Genomic DNA, 18,083 nt, shown 5'->3' on the forward strand with positions numbered 1-18,083 from the left:
CTATATAGGAACCATTGTCATCCTTAAAGATCTCTTTAGATGTCCATTTTTTGTTTACATAAATTGCTACTCCTCTCTTTTTCTTACTTGTGGAGGAGGTATAACAAATTCCTAATTTTGGGTTTCTTAATAGTCTTTCTTCTTTCGTTTTTATCTTTGTTTCTTGAATACACACCAGATCACTTCTCATCTTCTCCAGGTAATGAAATACCATACTCCTCTTAAATTTGGAATTGATTCCCTTAACGTTCAGGGAAATAATTTTGACCATATTCGATTTAATCAAGTATCTCCAATTTATAAGTCAGTATTTCAAGGTAAATTTATAAGCTTGGTTCTTTCCCCTTTTTGGTTAAAAAGAATAAATGTTGTTCTACCCCTTCCGCCCCTTTATGTCTTTATAAGCTTAGGAAATTTGTTTTCTCAGAGCAATCAGCTTAGAGAAATCAGACAAAAATATAAAATTAGGAGTCAAACACACTCTCTCAAACTTCAAGAGATAGAATAATTTTTCAAAAAATCTCCCGATTCTTTCTCCTCTTCTGACCTCTCCTCTTCCCTCTCGATGCTCTTATAGTTCTTATCTTCTAGTCCATCTATCTTGGAATTTTCAGTGTGTCCTTTCTGTGTTACCTCCTTCCTTCCTCTATTGTCCTTTCTCAATTTTATTTCCATCTCCTTCGCTCTCTGTATTGTATCGATCTTGAATCTTTTTTGTCTATAACTAAAGGAGAGGCCTTCCACTCTATCCCATTTATATTCCACATTTAGATGCCTCAGAGTCGTAGTCAAGTTCCTATATTTCTGTCTCGCCAACATTATAGAGGGAGGGATATCCTTGTAAATTCTTGCTTCTGTATTTCCGATCATAAGATTCGATTCGTAGCTCTTTTGAATGATCATATCCCTTACTCTCGTTCTAGTACAGCAAATTATGATATCTCTGGGATAATTTTTTTCTTTGGCTTGTACAGAGTTAATCCTATAGATTTTATCCAGGTCCATCTCCATTCTTTCAGTAGAATAGCCTAGGAAGTCCGCCAGAGGTTGTAATAATAAATCAAAGACATCTTCATTTGATTTTTCTGGGACACCTCTCACTTTAACACATTTATTTCTGTATTTAAGATCCTGATTTAGGTCTATTCGCTGCTGATGGACTTGTTTTTGTTGTACACTCATCATGAATTTCTCCAAGACTTCTATCCGTTCTTTAATCTTTTCCATGTCATTTTGTGTTTTAATTATCTCCAAATTCATTTTATCCATTCTCTTCACAATACAGTCCAATTCTTTCCTGATATCCCTCCTAATTACCGCTCTCATTTCCTTCATTTCCTCTCTTAGATCCTTATTCGAATCTCTGATGTCCTCTTTCAGTTCAGTCCGAAGTTCTTTCAATTCAGCCCTTATTATCCTTAATTCTTCAAGCACTAATAGATTAGGGTCAATAGTTCTAATTTCATCCTCTAAAGAGTTTCTTCCCTGCATCATAGTCTGTGTTTGCATCTGATGGTGGTTCCTTCTTGGGCTTGCCATTACTGCTGTTTCCTCTTCTTATACGGAGGGGTGAAAGCAAAAATCTTGTCTGGTACAGGAAAAGGAGAAGGAGAAGAAGAAGAAAAGGGAAAAAAAAGGGAGAAAAAAAAAAAAAAGCTGCCCCCCCCCCAAAAAAAAAGAGAGAGAGAGAGAGAGAGAGAGAGAGAAAAGAAACAAAAAAGAGACAAAAATAAAGAAAGAAAAAAAAAGAGAATGAAAGAACAAAAAAAAAAAGAAAAAGGGAAAAAAAAGAAAAAAGAAAAAGAAAAAAGAGAGGGAAAAAAGGTATATAACACACCACAATTCAGACCGTCATTATAATACTTCTGCTAATAACTCAATCCTATTCGTATCCTATGTAATTATAGTATCTTATATCGCTGAGTTGCTATAGAAGAATCATAGAAAAAAAAGAAGAAAAAAAAAATCACAATAATAAATACTTAAATCATACACACTTTAGAATGCTTAATTCGTTAACATTTATCTCTTAAAAATAATAAAGTCCATTATGTGGATATGACTAGTAGAGTGGATTCATAAAAGTTCATAAGAAGTTCATAAGAATAGCCAACCTATATACTAGTTCATTAATATTATACAGTTCTAACTTCCAAACTATGTGCTTTCCTTCTTGCGTAGAGCTTCTCTAGTTTCAGTTCGCTCTCTCCACAGCGTGTCCTTAATTGCCAAAAAAATTCAGAATTTCAACACAAGAGAGAGAAGATATGTCCAATTAAAGTCTAGTTCAAGTTCAATTCAATTTGATTCATTCAGGACTAAAAAAGGAAAAGCAAGGGTTAAACAACCTAGTTCATCATATATATATAAATGGTCTATAGTTCAACCACTCCTGGCAAAATTACCCAAGCTGAGACTTAACAGGGTATCAGTGCAGCAGGGCAAAGCAGTGTAATATCCATATAAAAGGCAACAAAGTCGGTCACAGGGAAGTAGTTGCCAAAGAAGGAAACCTTGAATAAGCGAAACAGTATCAGCTTGAGACCAAAAGAGTAAAAATAGAGGCTTTGAAGTTGGGAAACTTTCTTGAATGCCTCTGTATACTGGGATTCATCAAAGTCAAAATGTTTCCAAACACAGCTGAGTCTTTTACAATCAATGCTGGATACTTAATTACCAACTCCTTTCCCAAACCAAGGAGTCCCTTAAGGGGCTCTTGCAGCTTTTTGTGGCTTAAAGGGTGCAGTCTGGTCAGTCTTTAGCACACCCCTCTTCTCTTACATCTCTCTTTACCATGATGTGGGTTTTTCACCCCTCTCCTCTGCTCTTTTCTCTCAAAGAGGAAGAAAAAAAAATCAGGGAAGTTTCCTTCTATATCTTCTTGCTTTAAGACAAAGGCGCCCTGTCTTTCAAACTGCAGCGCTTCAGAACAGCCACACACTCTTTTCTTCCCCACACACTTCCCAAGCTCCGTTTTTCTTCAGGGGTGTGCTCTCTTTTCTCTCCTCTTTCTTCCCAGACTCAAACCCGCTCTAATTTCAACAAAAGCTCCTCTTATTGCAAGGGATAAAATAAAATAAATACCGCATCCTGTGCAAGGTCTCTTATTGATTTCTTGAAGAAGAAAAAAACCCTGGGTGAGGGCTCTGCAAACGTCGTCTGGATAGAACGACTGCAGCGGCGGGAGACAGCAGCTCTTCGGTTCAGGGAAGGGGGTTGGGAGGATGGGCCCCTCCCCACTGCTCCTTCACTGCACCCCCAACGAGCTGAAGGTATACCCCCTCTTCACCAAGGAGGGTAAGGACGGGTGGGTGGCATCCCCGTTCCAGCAAGCACCGTCGCTGCGGAGGAGGGAATCAGGAGCCTCCTGACTCGCGTCCTCCTCACAGAGCTAGCTCACCGGAAGCCCCTCAAGAAGGTTAATTGATAAGCAGCATACCTGGTGTCCTCCAGGTGTTGGGATGACCTAGGGGCTAAGGAACGCCAACTAGCTGCCATCACACCAGGTGCTCTCTTGTTCTAAAAGCCCCTAGACACCGGGTGGTTTAACCATGTTGTGGCCCCCACAATGGCCACAACACATGCCCAGCTCGCCCCTGGATCCCTATTGACTCCCAAACCAGTGCTCCATAGCCCTGGTAACCAGACCAACTAGATCCTGGCCTATGCTGCTGCCACAAAGGCCATTCCAGCCAGAACGCCTACCGCCAACCCTGCCTAAAGTTGTCAGTGTCCAACACACGTGTCCAAGTACGGCCGAACATAGCTTGCATAGGCCTTAGATTTCCATCTGCCCAATTTCTTGATGGAATCAGCAGCTAGGCCAACTTGAGATGCCAAGGTGGCCGCTCCAATCCTGAATGAATGTCCACCGAACTCAGCAGGAGGAAGCCCCAATCACTTGACAGCCAAGCGCAACTCTGAAACAAACTGAAAATGAGTGAGAGGCTTCCCATCCAAGTGGACAAACAGATAAGAATCAGTGCCAGGGCGCATAGTAGACCCTTTCAACCTCCTAAGAACAATAGTTTCGTCACGGCCAAGTTGATCGCACTTGGACCTGTGGACAACCAAAGAAATAGCATGTTTAATGAAGGACAAATTGCAAGCTTTAAACGCCCTAAATGATACATCAACCTTGGAAGAAGCAACCAGTTCTCCCAACCTGAAAGCCCCAAAAATGCCACCGTGAATGCAGCAAAAAACAAAGCATATTCGTAATCAGAGAAGCAAACAGAAGGTAATAAAGAGCAAATATTAGAAAGCAGCTGGAAACAAATAGGTCGTCTGGCATCTTTGGCCCTGATATATAAACGCTTCCAGCCCTCGATCGCCTTTTGCATGAGAAAGGAAGAAGATGGAGCCGCAAAACCACCAGCTTTGGAGAAAAAGGTAAGGCCAGCTAAATGAATGGCCATAGTCTTAGTCGTGCTGTTGGTACGCTTCAACCATACAAGAAACTGCATGACAGTGTCAGAGTCAACAGGCCATCTAAGTTGCATACCAACAGCACGAAAGAAGTCCCACAGTTTTGTAATGGCTTGCTTGTACACTTTGAAAGTAGAGGGAGCAACCGACGCCAAAACTCCTTGCATTATTTCTAGCAGCCAACCTCCCAAAGGAATTCTGGGAAAGGGGTCGGCAATGGATCTGCCTCGGGAGCCAGCTGATGAAACCTGTCTTCCAGGTGTATCGCATGATCGAGGAAGCATATCGAACGGGGCAAGGCTGGCGGGGAAGTCATCATTCCCCAAGGCCCCAGGAGGGTGGGAGAGGTGATGAAAGAGATGGAATTCTCCTGGGGCTTTTAAAAACCATCCCCAAAGGGGGAATAGAAGGTTGAAAAAACCGCCTCTTTCAACTATGATTCTACAATTCTAAATAAGTTAAATAATACGCCCAAAAGGATGGAGGGGGAAGAGTAACTAGCAGATAAAAACAACTTCCACTTCAACCCATGAAGGCAGTTTCAGTTTCCATTGAAGGGCAAATGTAACTGAATTTTACCTGGCAACTGGAAGAAGCCAATGGCCTGGGGATGAGAATGGGGGAGGGGACAGGAGAGCTCAGGGATGTCTCAGTCCTTGGTCCCTTCACTCCTGTGAGCAACTCTGCCTGGGGAGAAGAGACCCTGAACAGCAAGGAGGCCCCTGCAGAAAAGGCCTAGCAGAGGAAGGGGCTTGGTGGAATATCTTCATTGCTACTGTCTCTCCCAGAATGGAAGACATTTTACAATTCCTCCCAGATTCCCAGACATAAGGTTATAATATAGGATCTGTCCAGGAGATGGAGGATTTCTGGCACCTGGTCTCAGTCCAATCAAACTTTACAGAAGACTGAGAATCGCACAGCCTTTGACTTCATAATATTATGCTCCCCTAATTTCTGGAAGTCTGGATGAAGCTTGGGGACTTGTTTGCAGATACAGTTTGATTATAGATCTTTCTTTCCTGAACTTCCTACCACCTTTTCAAATATCTGCAACTAACCTCATTCTTGGGCCAGCAACTACAGAAATGAGAGACTGCAACACTACAGGTATGGATCCATGTAGCAACCCATATATGACTTGTCGGACAGATGATCTTCCAATGGAAGAAGTACTAGCAATTCTCAGGAGAGAAGACCTAGATGAAAGTAAAGTTATTTCATTACCACCAGTGCTACCAAAGGGTGAGGATGTGTTTGTTTACTGTTCTTCCTCTCCTGTTCCTAAATATGAGCATGATTATCGTTTTGACCAGTACAGATGGGCAGCAAAGGGGTCAAATTTCCATCAGAAGAGGTTGCACCGCCCAGCTGTATTGAAAAGATACTACTATCTAAAGGACCCAAATGGATCCAGGAAAGACTTGCTGCATGGTTTCAAGAGACATATATACTGCCTCAGTCAGTGCACAGAGCCAAGAAAATTATATATTATCCACTATTTGGGTGATGAAACATTGCACTAACCTTCCATTCATGGTAACAGGAAGCATTCAAAGAAGCCTTTTACTGGCACTATGAAGCAGAATTTAGAAAAAATAGACATGGAATTAAAGTCACACAAAAACCCATTGAAAGCCTATAAAGATTTACAAACAATTGCATCATTGGGCAGTTCTCACAGACATATGGCCACTGATCGTCCACGTGATTTGAAACAGGTTCAAAATGCATCATACAAACTCAAGCAGAAGGAAAGAATTAGCAATGATGAAATATTCAGCCTTGTGGAACTCTCATACCATCTTGAAAATTTTATCATGAAGTTCACCCTAATTCCCAATCTCATAGTTTCCTTTGGACATCCTGATATCATTGCAGAGGCAAAAGCTCTCTTCTCACTCTCATGTGAAGATGCATCCTTGCCACAACTTGTGTCCTATGACACAACTTTCAAACTAGGTGATTTCTATTTATCTCCCATAGTGATAAGAAACATTGGCCTGTTACAGACTGCCAAAATAAAGCTGCTTCGGGTCTCTTTGGAGTTATGCTGTTTAAATGATGCATGGGTCCTAAGAGTCTGGAGGTCGCGCCAAAGCCACACTCCATTCCTAAGCACTGGAGTGCAGCTTTGGTGCAGCTTCCGGATTCTTAGGATGCAGGCATCATTTAAACAGCATACCTCCAAAGAAACCCGAAGCAGCTTTATTTTGGCAGTCTGTAACAGGCCATTGTTCTACAAGAAGATCCAATACTCCCTGTTGCATTTCTCCTACATACCAAGAGATTCATGGCATACCATGCTGATTTTTTGTGTGAAATACTTTCCAAACTGGGAACAGACAAAATGGAAAAAATACCATTTGTAACAGACCAAGAAAGAGGTATTGTTCAACCTTTGGCAGAGAAATTCCCACAAATTCCAAGGGTATATTGCAGAAATCATATCCTCAGAGATGTGAGGATGTGGGTAAAGGCTCGTGGTGAGAAAAAAGATGACTTGACAGTTTTAAAAAACCATGTGACAGAAATGCTAAATTTATCATCCCAAAAGCAATATCAGTCAAAATATGAGGAATATAGTGTGCTGTGGAGTCAGCCATTTAAAGAATATTTTGATAAAGAACCGAATGATTGCATTCCCAAATATGCTGCAAAATTCCATGTTGAAAAATTTGCTGCATTCAGAAGTGACCTAACTGCAACTAATAACATCAACGAGAGCATGAACAAGATGATTAAGGATGAGATGGACTGGAAAGAAATACCAGTTGATGCTGTGGTACTCACAATGTACTATATGCAAACATATTTTCTCTATGAGTTCAAACAAGCATATTGTGGACTGGGAAATTATTCTCTAAAAAGCAATTCTTACACCTACAGAAATCACCCTTGGACACAGATTTCCCTTTATTTTACCCTCTTGAAACAATTATTGAAAACATAAAATCCACTGAAGATCAGAACCCTCCCAGGAAAGGTATGAAAAAGTCAAAGAATTATCGCATGAGCCAGACATCTCTAGCTAAGCTGTGCAAGGTCTCTGGAGCAGTCAGTCTCTGCTGTCGGTCAGGCACCTTCAATGTCCGTGATGTTTGCAGTAGGAAAATGCAAGCAGTTACACTTTTTCTACCACCTGCACACTGTTCCTGCACCAGTACAGGGAAATGTTATCATATTATTGCTGCTCAAATGTCAGTTTGTTATGGGGCCTCCGGGTTGGAAGGCGGGTCGAGTGGACGCATTTGTGGAGGCTCTGCAAACTCGTCCGTGGGGTGCAGGTAAAGCTGCTTCAAATCACCAGCAAAAGCAGCAGAATAGTCCATAAGGAGTGGACTTCGGAGGGGGCACATATATCCCCACCAATACCTTCGGCATTTGACTCTGGACGAAGGTAGGGGAGCAGCCATCCACAACCGCACTACTCCACAGCGGGTAAAACCGCGAAGACCCACCACCAATTTTCTACTCAAGATACAAGGAGAAGCTTTTAATGGGTCTGGGGGTTCCCTAGTCCCTAACTGGCTGGAAGTTGACTATATGCTGACGCTCAGCTAGCTCCAGAACGGAACTCTGCGCACACAAATAATATTAAGTTATTTCATAGACTGGAGGAAAAAGGGGATCCCAGCAGACTTAAAAGACTGAACAAAGAATTACTTCAGAAGCACTTAGAAGTGGTGGGAACAGTAAGCAAGTTTGCTCTATCTCTCCTTTGTTTTCTTTATGATACCTACTCTACTATAGAAGGAATAATAACAACAATAAGAACAAGGATTTGATTCAAAATTACCTGTGAGCAGCTCCTTTGTGAGATTGGGACTTCTCAGCTTCTCTGCATTTATGTGAGGCTACAGGAAGCTGGGCAGGAGAGCAAGCACAAGGAGCACAGGAAGCAAATGCTTGGCATGCTGGGAAGTGTAGTCCTATAATCCTAGCAGTGGAGTAATACTGTAAAAGCATAAATACTTTGATATTACAAAGGATAAATAAAACTATTAAGATACTAAGATTTAACCAAGGATTATTATAGATACCATAGCACATTGTTACACATTTATTCTCATTGTTTGAAGCCAGTTGGGTTTAATTTGAAGCATAAGACTATTATGGACACTCGGAAGAAAACTCAGCTTCAGGCGCAAAGTGCAAAAATGAGTGCGAATCCGCCAAGAAGAACATTTATTGATCAACAAACATCTCAATTCTCACCTGAAAACCTTTCTTTATACTTTGAAGATATTTGTAGAATAACATCTCAACTCAGCCAACAAATGAAGGAGCCCTGGCGGCGCAGTGGTTAAATGCCTGTACTGCAGCCATTCACTCAAAACCACAAGGTTGCGAGTTCAAGACCAGCAAAAGGGCCCAAGCTCAACTCAGGCTTGCATCCTTCCGAGGTCGCTAAAATGAGTACCCAGACTGTTGGGGGCAAATTAGCTTACTTGCTAATTAGCTTACTTGCTGTTCACCGCTATGATCTTTGGAATAGCGGTATATAAATAAAACAAATTATTATTATTATTATTAAATGGAAAATTTAAGTAAAGAAATGAAACTTTTTAAAGTTGAGATAAAGAAAGAGCTACGGGATGAGCTGAAGGAAATTAATAGTACAGTTGAAAAAATATCCTCAGACTTGAAAAATATGAAAGATAAGATTGATAATTTGGAAGATAAACAACTAGATGCTCAAGAAGAAATTGAAGAAATTAAAGTAAGGCAAAATTATTATGAAGAAGAACAATTGATCAGAGATGCTAAAGTAAGGGGAAAATGTATTAAGATTCGAGGTCTTGCGGAAAAAGAAGGTGAAAATTTATACAATAGGATAATCCCAGAACTGGCAAAATTTTTACAAATTGAAGAATATTTTTGCTTGATGGAAACAGACAAAATGTTCAGATTGAACTCGAAGATCGCTAAACAGCAAAAAATAGCCAGAGATATTGTGATCTATTTTTTGCGAAAAGAAATGCGAGACCGTATCCTGAGAATTCATACAGCGAATCCACTTAAAATCGACGGTCAAGAGGTACTTTTGTTTAAGGACGTTCCTGTTCAAATTTTGCAAAGACGTAAAGAGTATAAGTTTTTGACTAACGACCTCCAAATGAACAATATTCCTTATTGTTGGATAATTCCGGAAGGGATTATTTTCTGGTATAAAAAGAAAAAGATTTAATTGAGAACAGTTCAACAAGCGAGGTTCTTTTGGGAAAAATATATGAAAGATTAAAAAAAAGCTAAGAAGTCAGAGGAAAAAACCAAAACATCCCTGAGTCGGAACCGGGACAAAAAGGATACAAGGCTTCTGTGAATAATATTCCTGCTCATTCTGCTGACTCTTTATTTGCCTCTAAGAACTTAAATAATGATCCCTTTGATATGCCAATGATATTGTTTGATAATGGCTCGCTCAACAAAACTCCAGCAGAAGGAGGAAATAAAAGTCTAGACGAGGATTCAGTTGTCGGCTTGGATGATCTTGGCCTTAATCAAGATGAGGACTGAAAAACTCAAATTTGTGACCTGGAACGTGAAAGGTATAAATAGAGTGATTAAGAGGAAGAAAGTATTTTTGTACCTACAGAAACAAAAATATGATATATGCTGTGTGCAGGAAACTCATATTCGAAAATCTGGTTTAAATTTCCTTAAGAATGCTAAACTTGGCCAGTGCTTTGCGGCTGGCTCAGATAAGAAAAAGAAAGGGGTTGCCTTATATGTTAAACATAATATATCATCACAGGAGGTCTTGAATGACCCAAATGGGCATTTCGTAGCGGTTCTATCTCAGATTCAAAATAAAAAAATACTAATTGTAGGAGTCTATGCCCCTAATGAGAAAAAAGACAGGTTCTATGTGAAATTATTAAATAAAATTAAAGAAATCCCCTTTGATAACATAGTTGCTTTAGGGGGCTGGAATGGGGTAATTAACCCCTCCCTAGATAGATTCTCTGATAAAAAAAATTAAAAGTTCACAAGGTAAGCTACCTAAGTCTTTTTTTGATCTGTTGAAATTTTGTGGAATGGAAGATGGATGGAGAATAAAATACAACAAGGCTAAAAGCTATACTTTCTTCTCAGAAGTACACCACTCTTGGGCAAAGTTAGACATGTTTTTGGTATCAAAGGATCTTTGCCCTAATATAAAAAAGATAGAAACTCTACCCAAAGTGATGTCAGATCATAATCCTGTAATTATGACACTGCTGATAGGACATAAAACATGGGATTGGAAGTTAAATAATTTACTTCTAAAAAATGATAAAATAGTGCAGGAAGCTAAAGTCACACTGATTAATTTCTTTAAGGAAAATCTAGACACGGATACTAATATGAATATAATCTGGGATGCCTCTAAGGCAGTAATGCGGGGGTTTTTATACAAAAAGGATCAGAATTGGGAAAAAACCAACAGAAAAAACTTAAGGAATTACAAGATAAACTAAATGTAAATGAAACATTACTCTTGAAATCCCCCCCAAAATAAACATCTACAAGATGAGATCAAATATATTCAGAAACAAATCTCTATCCTATTAGTGGATGAAGTAAATAAGAAAACTAGGAGGGTCCGACAAAGATACTTTGAACATGCTAATAAAACTGGTAAACTTTTGGTGTTCCAATTAAGAGAAAAAACGCACAAAAATAGTATTAATTCCATTCAAATAGAGGGTATGAACTACTCTGATCCACATAACATTAAAAATGCCTTCACTAAATTTTATTCGGGGTTATTTAAAAAAGACGATATCGATAACGAACAAATAGAAAAATGTCTACATAACACAACTTTGAAGATGCTGACTGAAGAACAAAAACAAATGTTAGACAGAGATATCACAGCACAAGAATTAGCGGAGGCGATCAAAATGAGTAAAAGTGGGAAAGCAACCGGCCCAGACGGGTTCCCTTCAGAGTATTACAAAATATTTAAAGATGTTTTGGAAACTCACCTGCTTAAAGTCCTAAATAATATTTGGCATGATAATTTACCAAAATCATGGTTGAACTCAGATACGATTGATTCCTAAGGCAGAAAAGGATCCATCTAATATCTCTAATAGAGATCGCTCTATTAAACACTGATTATAAACTATTTACACATATTATAGCTTTAAGACTTAAAAAAATTCTTTCAGATTTAATTAATCCAGATCAATGTGGTTTTTTGCCTAACAGGAGACTAAAGGAAAACATAAGGCACATAGTAGATATTCTAGAATATCATGGTAAAAGGGTGGCTAAACAATTAGCCTTGATTTTCATAGATTTCCAAAAGGCCTTTGACAGCGTCAATTGGGCATTCATGAAAGCGTTAATTAAAACGATGAACATGGGCAATAAATTTCAAAATTGAATAAACAAAATATATCAGCCACAAGCTACAAAATTAATAATAAATAATGAAAAAATGCATAATATTAATATGTTGAAAGGAACTAGACAAGGCTGCCCTTTGTCGCGGTTACTTTTTATAATTACTTTGGAAGTTCTTAATTACATGATAAGAGAAGATATAGGAATTACAGGGATCAAAGTGAAAAAACATCATTTTAAACTGAGGGCATATGCAGATGACTTGGTCATCTCATTATCGAACCCATCGAATGATATTCAACAGCTTAATGAAATTCTCGAACAATTTGGTTCGGTATCAGGATTGAAGATTAATAAGGAAAAAACTTCCATGTTGATAATGAATATGTCAAAGCAAGAGGTAGATGAGCTGAAGTTAAAAACTTCTTTTCAAATTAAGGATAAGATTAGATACTTGGGTATTGAGATTACGATAAAAAATATTGATCTTTTCAAAAATAATTATGAAAAAACATGGAAATCTATTTAAAAAGACACGTAGAAATGGAATAAGATCGGAATTTCTTGGCTAGGCAGAATCTCTACTACTAAAATGAATATCCTGCCTAGAATGATGTTTCTTTTCCAAAATATCCCAATATTAATTAATGAAAAATCCTTTAAAACATGGCAAAGAGATATTAGTAAATTCATATGGGGAGGGAAGAAGCCTAGAGTGAGATTCAAGGATATGCAGGACTTCTCTGAACAAGGTGGATTGGCAGTTCCAGATCTCAAAATTTAGTTTCACGTATGCTGCTTTGAATGGATCAGTGACTGGTGTAATCTTGAAAATAGAAGCTTAACATCATTTTTGGCTGGCACGCATATTTGTTTTATGATAAATTAAAAGCAAATCATGATTTCGAGAACCACTGCATTAGGAAGGCCCTTATTAAAGTATGGCATCGGTATCAGCCAAGATTGTTTAATAAAATACCCTTATGGGTTTCTGTAAATGAAGCTTTTTATAAAAACCAAGAATTTATACCGGAGAAATGGATTAATTATAAACAACTATTGATTATGGATGGTGAGACTCAAAAATTGAGACTAAAAACACATGAAAAGCTTATTCAGGAGGGATATTTGATTAGCTGGTTTACTTATAGACAAATTAAGGAGAGATATATCAAAGACAAAAACACCACTGGCATAGAGGTAGCTGGGTCAATATTGGATGACATCTTATTCTCAAAAAAACCTAAAAAAATTGCTAGACTATATCAGGCTTTATTATCTTTAGAGATGGAAGAAGATCATATAAAAAACTCAATGATTAAATGGGCTCAAGATTTGCAACATAATATCCCTCTAAGCCAATGGGAGAAAAATTGGAAAATAAGAATTAAATATATTGCAAGCTACGCTCTCAGAGAGAATTATTTTAAGATGCAATTTCGTTGGCATTTAACTCCTTTAAAATTAGCCAAAATTTATTCCAATGTAAACCCAAACTGTTGGAAATGTAATAATGCTCCTGGCTCTTTTTTCTACATTTGGTGGAATTGCAAATAGCTATTGGAAACAGATACGTAAGTGTTTGCAGCAAATCTTAAGTTATAAATTTCTATGTATCCAGAATTTTATCTACTGGGTATGGTAAAGGATGACATTTTAGAGAAAAGGTTTGGAAGACTTATATTTTATTTGACCTCAGCTGCGAGGATAATTTATGCCGGTAACTGGGAAAGTAAAGGATATATTGATTATAATAAGTGGCTATTAAAAGTACTAGACCTCTCGGAAATGGACAAACTTACCTGTAGATTAAGAGGACTTGATTGGGAAATCTGTAAAGAAAATTGGAAACTATTCATTAGCTTTTTGGAAAAAGAAAAGCAAATTAAATGTTTGATTGATTGACTCTCATAGGATCTTGGTATTACTCCATGTGTTAAAGATTTAAGAATTTATTACTTACGTAATCTAAATTGTGAATGCTTCTTTAGGAGAATTAGAGAATATTTTTGCAATCCTTTTTTTTTCCCTTTTTTTCTGCAGTAATCGATATGATTATATAAGTCACTGAAGATCCCAAGAATACACTTATAAAAACTCTTCACTTTTATTTTTTAATCATATCTAAGGTGTCAGCAAAGTTGAATATCCTGAATATAAAAGGGCTTTTGGAGTTAGCAAATGTAGAAGAATTCATAGCTTAAGACAGCATGCAGTAACTTCCAGGAAGGAAATTTTACTTTTGTTGTTTGTAATTGTCTGTATTGTATTAGTGTATGGGGTTTCCGTAGGTCATGGGGGGGGAGGGTTGTACAGAGAGTGTGTTAATTAATTGTATAAAATGTATGTATGTTAGCTGTAATTGTCAATGGGAAGTATTGTCAATGTGTCAATGAGTTGCTCTGTCATATATTGTACTATATTGTATTGTATTGTATTGTGTGTTTTTTAATAATAAACTTTAGTTTAAAAAAAAACAAAGGTCAGTTTATTACATGGAACCAGTCGATAAGCCCACTTATTCCCTATTGACACTTATGAGAAGAAAGAAAGGTAGATCAAAGAAAGCTGGAAGGAAACAACCCAGATCAGATGACTATGACTACAGGGTAAGCCCAGCACCTGATTCCATTGTCAGTATGTCATACCACGAACATCTTCCTCCAGGTAATCGCAAGATCCCTGACATAGTCCTCGATATTTCAGAAATTGAAGGAGCAGATTTCTCTGTGGCTGCACAAGAGGCTGGGTTAATAAAACATTCAACACCAAAAAAGGAAGTCACAGAACAACAGCAGGCTGCAACACATGGGAAACCATGGAATACAAAACCAAGCGTAAAAGACCATAAATATGTGACAAAACTACCAACCGTACTAAAGGAATCATTACACCCTGGAAAATGGGTGTTAGATGAAGTTATTGATGAAGCTATTTCTAGTTTCATTTGCCAACACCAGTTAAATGATAAAATCCTGCTCTGCCCAACATACATATATAAAAGTGTTGCCTTAGGCAATGCAGATGTTTTCTACAGTTTTCTGCAGACAAATTTTGCTCTCAACAAAGACTTTCTTCTGGTACCATTTAACACGGATATTGCTGGTCCTGGCCAGCATTGGCTACTTGGGATTATAGTTTTTGCAACTCAAAAGGTAATTATCATTGATTCAATGAAAAACAAAGAAATAACACAACAGCATGGACACGTTCTTCTGTGCCTTGCGGCAGCCTGTTATCAATTAGCATTGGTGACCTTGCAAATAGACTTGAAAGAATGGAAGGTGTTTTTATGTGAGGATACACTACAACAAAAAAAATTCCTATGACTGTGGAATACACACGATATTAAACGTACATGCAGTCATATGTGGTGAGGAATGCAGCAACATAGTAAGTGAGACAGCAAGGTCCTGGATAGGCATACAGGTAGCCAGGCACATGAACTGTGTTTGCAAGAACAGAAAGATAAGGAAGAGAAGGAATCCTGAGTACACCCATATGCACAAAAAAGTACTACAGTGGTGCCTCGGGATACGAAATGATCGGGTTACGAAATTTCCGGGATACGAAAAAGTTGGATTGGCAAAAACTGTTTCGGGTTACGAAATATTTTTCGGGTTACGAAATTCATTTCGGCGCGAAATTCAAATGCTGCAAAGTGCAGCTATAGGCTTTCCAGTGCTAACGGAAAAGTGTTTTGGGTTACGAAATTTTTGGGTTACGAAAGGAATGGCGGAATGAATTAATTTCATAAGCCGAGGCACCACTGTACAAATATCTTCGGATGTAGAGGTTGTGGAGGCAGCATTGTCCACATATATATTACAACTAACCGACAGAGAGGCAAGTCGGTGGTCAACATGTCCCCAAACTCCCTGTAAAGGAAACTTTGGACAAGGGGACACAATGGTTTTATGTTGCAGTTGTAGGACATGGTATCATATTCCATTGTCAGACTACTACATTTGCAATCAATGCAATCCATGAAGATAAATGCATGCAGAGGTTCCTGTTCTGTGCTCATGTAGTGATGCAAGGACATGGGAGGGAGACAGTGGTAATGGTAGGAAAAACAGACATGACCAAAGACAAAGTGTTTTGCATAAGGAAGGTTGTTAGTTAAAGTTGTCATAATTGTAACTCTAATATGTTTCTCTGTTGAAAAATAAATTATTATTTTAGAAAGATTTTCATCTCCCCTCACCTTGTCTGTGATTTATATTGTTTATTCATACCAGCTATCGCTGTAGGGTAAAATTTACTGAAAGTGGTCATCTAACTGACCCTATCTATTCAGGAATAGGTGTAAGACAAGGCTGTGTCCTAGCTCCTCATTTATTTAATTTATTTGTTGCAGATCTTCCAAATTTCATGTCATCGGTTGATACCCATCCTCCTATGTTAGGAAATCGCCCACTTTTAGTGTTACAATATGCTGATGACACTGTATTATTGTCGCTGACTCAGGTGGGCTTAAAGAGAGCCCTGAATAGATTTAGTGAATATTGTGTAAGGTTCCACCTACAGATTAATGTTAACAAATCAAAGGTCTTGGTATTTTCAAAAGGTTTCACTCCAAGGAAATGGAAGGTGAATAATCAATCTATAGAACAGGTAAAAATGTATACATATTTGGGTGTTCTTTTCCATTACAATGGTCTTTGGGTAAAGCAGAGAGAAAAGGCTGTTCATTCTGGGAAAAGAGCTTTGGCAACGCTACAATCCTTTTACTATAAGAAGGGAAACCAAGATGTCCTTGTAGCCCTGAAAATTTATAAAACCAAAATTAGACCTCTAATACTATATAGTATATCTGTATGGGCAACAGCTTTTAACAAGGAGGTTGAAAATCTACAAACTCGGTTCTGCAGGAAATTGTTATCTATTCCGCCATGTGTTCATTATTTAACGTTATATGACGAGCTTGGCTTGGATACACTTGAGACCACAGCCTGGTTGATGGCATATAAATATTGGCTTAAAATCCACTATAGACCAAATAGAACTAGTTTAATCTAGTTTCTTCTATCTGATAACTATTATACTAATTGGTCAAAAACCTTTCAAGATAATCTAAAATTAAAGGGTTTAAATTTGGACTCTCTACTCCTATTGATGGAGCAGAAGTGCTTCAAGACAATTAAGGATTGTTTTTTGAGTTGGGAACATATGAAAATTTATTCTACCTCTCCCAGAGTATGCTCCCCTTTTGTATTTGGCATTCCCCCCTGTTGTGGTGAGATACCAAAGTATTTCCAATCATTGTCCCGTCAGGCTGCGAGGAAAGCCTTCCTCTTTGCAAGGCTGAACATCCATCCGTCATGTGTTACTAAGGGGAGATATATGAAAATTCCATTTGTTAATCGTTTTTGTATTTGTGAAGCATCCCCAGATACTCTCCAACACATTGTCTTTCTTTGCCCATTGTATCAAAAACCGAGAAAGAAATTGATAAAGAAACTGATGGAAATGAATTACTGTGTAATGGATATAACTCTAGTGCATTTATTGGAGGATTGTAATGAGCAGATTACACGATTGATGGCAAATTTTCTAATGGAGGCAACAAAAATTTGGTACAGTTTGAACATCTGTAGTGCATAGAATTACTTGCTATAAGGAAGGAATTTTAAAGTATCTATGTAAATAATTTTAGTTATAATTTTAATTGTGTATTATGTTTTTGAGATGCCTAATAAAGGTTTATGGTATGGTATATATTGTTTATTCATTTCAAATGTCTTTTACAAGAGAAAAAAAAGACATTTGAAATGAATAAACAATATAAATATACTGCCTTTGGAGGTAAAACCATCTTAAGTCAGTTAAGAAAACAAAATAATAATAATAATAATGCTCATACAAAATACAATTCACTAACTATTGATTGAAATTTTATTTATATACCGCCGTTCCTATGATCACGGCGGTTTACAAAACAAAATGAAAATACGATACAGTACAGAGGCTGAACAATGACAGTTAGGGAGGGAGGAGCCTCTGTCTTCAGGCCAGCCCCTGATGGTACTGGGCCAGCCTTCTCTCTCCCTCAGAGGCCGAACGATGACAGTTAGGGAGGAAGAGCCTCTTTCTTCAGGCCAGCCCTAACTATTACTTTCTCTTCTTCACATCCTTGCTCACAATCAAGTTCCAGCCTTGATCTCTAGCCAACTCCAACTCCCATGAGTTTCTTTGCTCTGTGTATGTAGGGAACTGGTACTGCATCAGTCTTACAAGAAAGCTGTGCTCCTGTCATAGAATGAGGTGGTCAAAAGAAGAAGTACTGGGCAGGTGGAAGAACTGGAACCCACCAG

This window comes from Sceloporus undulatus, chromosome 3 (genome assembly GCF_019175285.1).
Source record: "Sceloporus undulatus isolate JIND9_A2432 ecotype Alabama chromosome 3, SceUnd_v1.1, whole genome shotgun sequence".
NCBI classification, from domain to species: Eukaryota; Metazoa; Chordata; class Lepidosauria; order Squamata; family Phrynosomatidae; genus Sceloporus; species Sceloporus undulatus.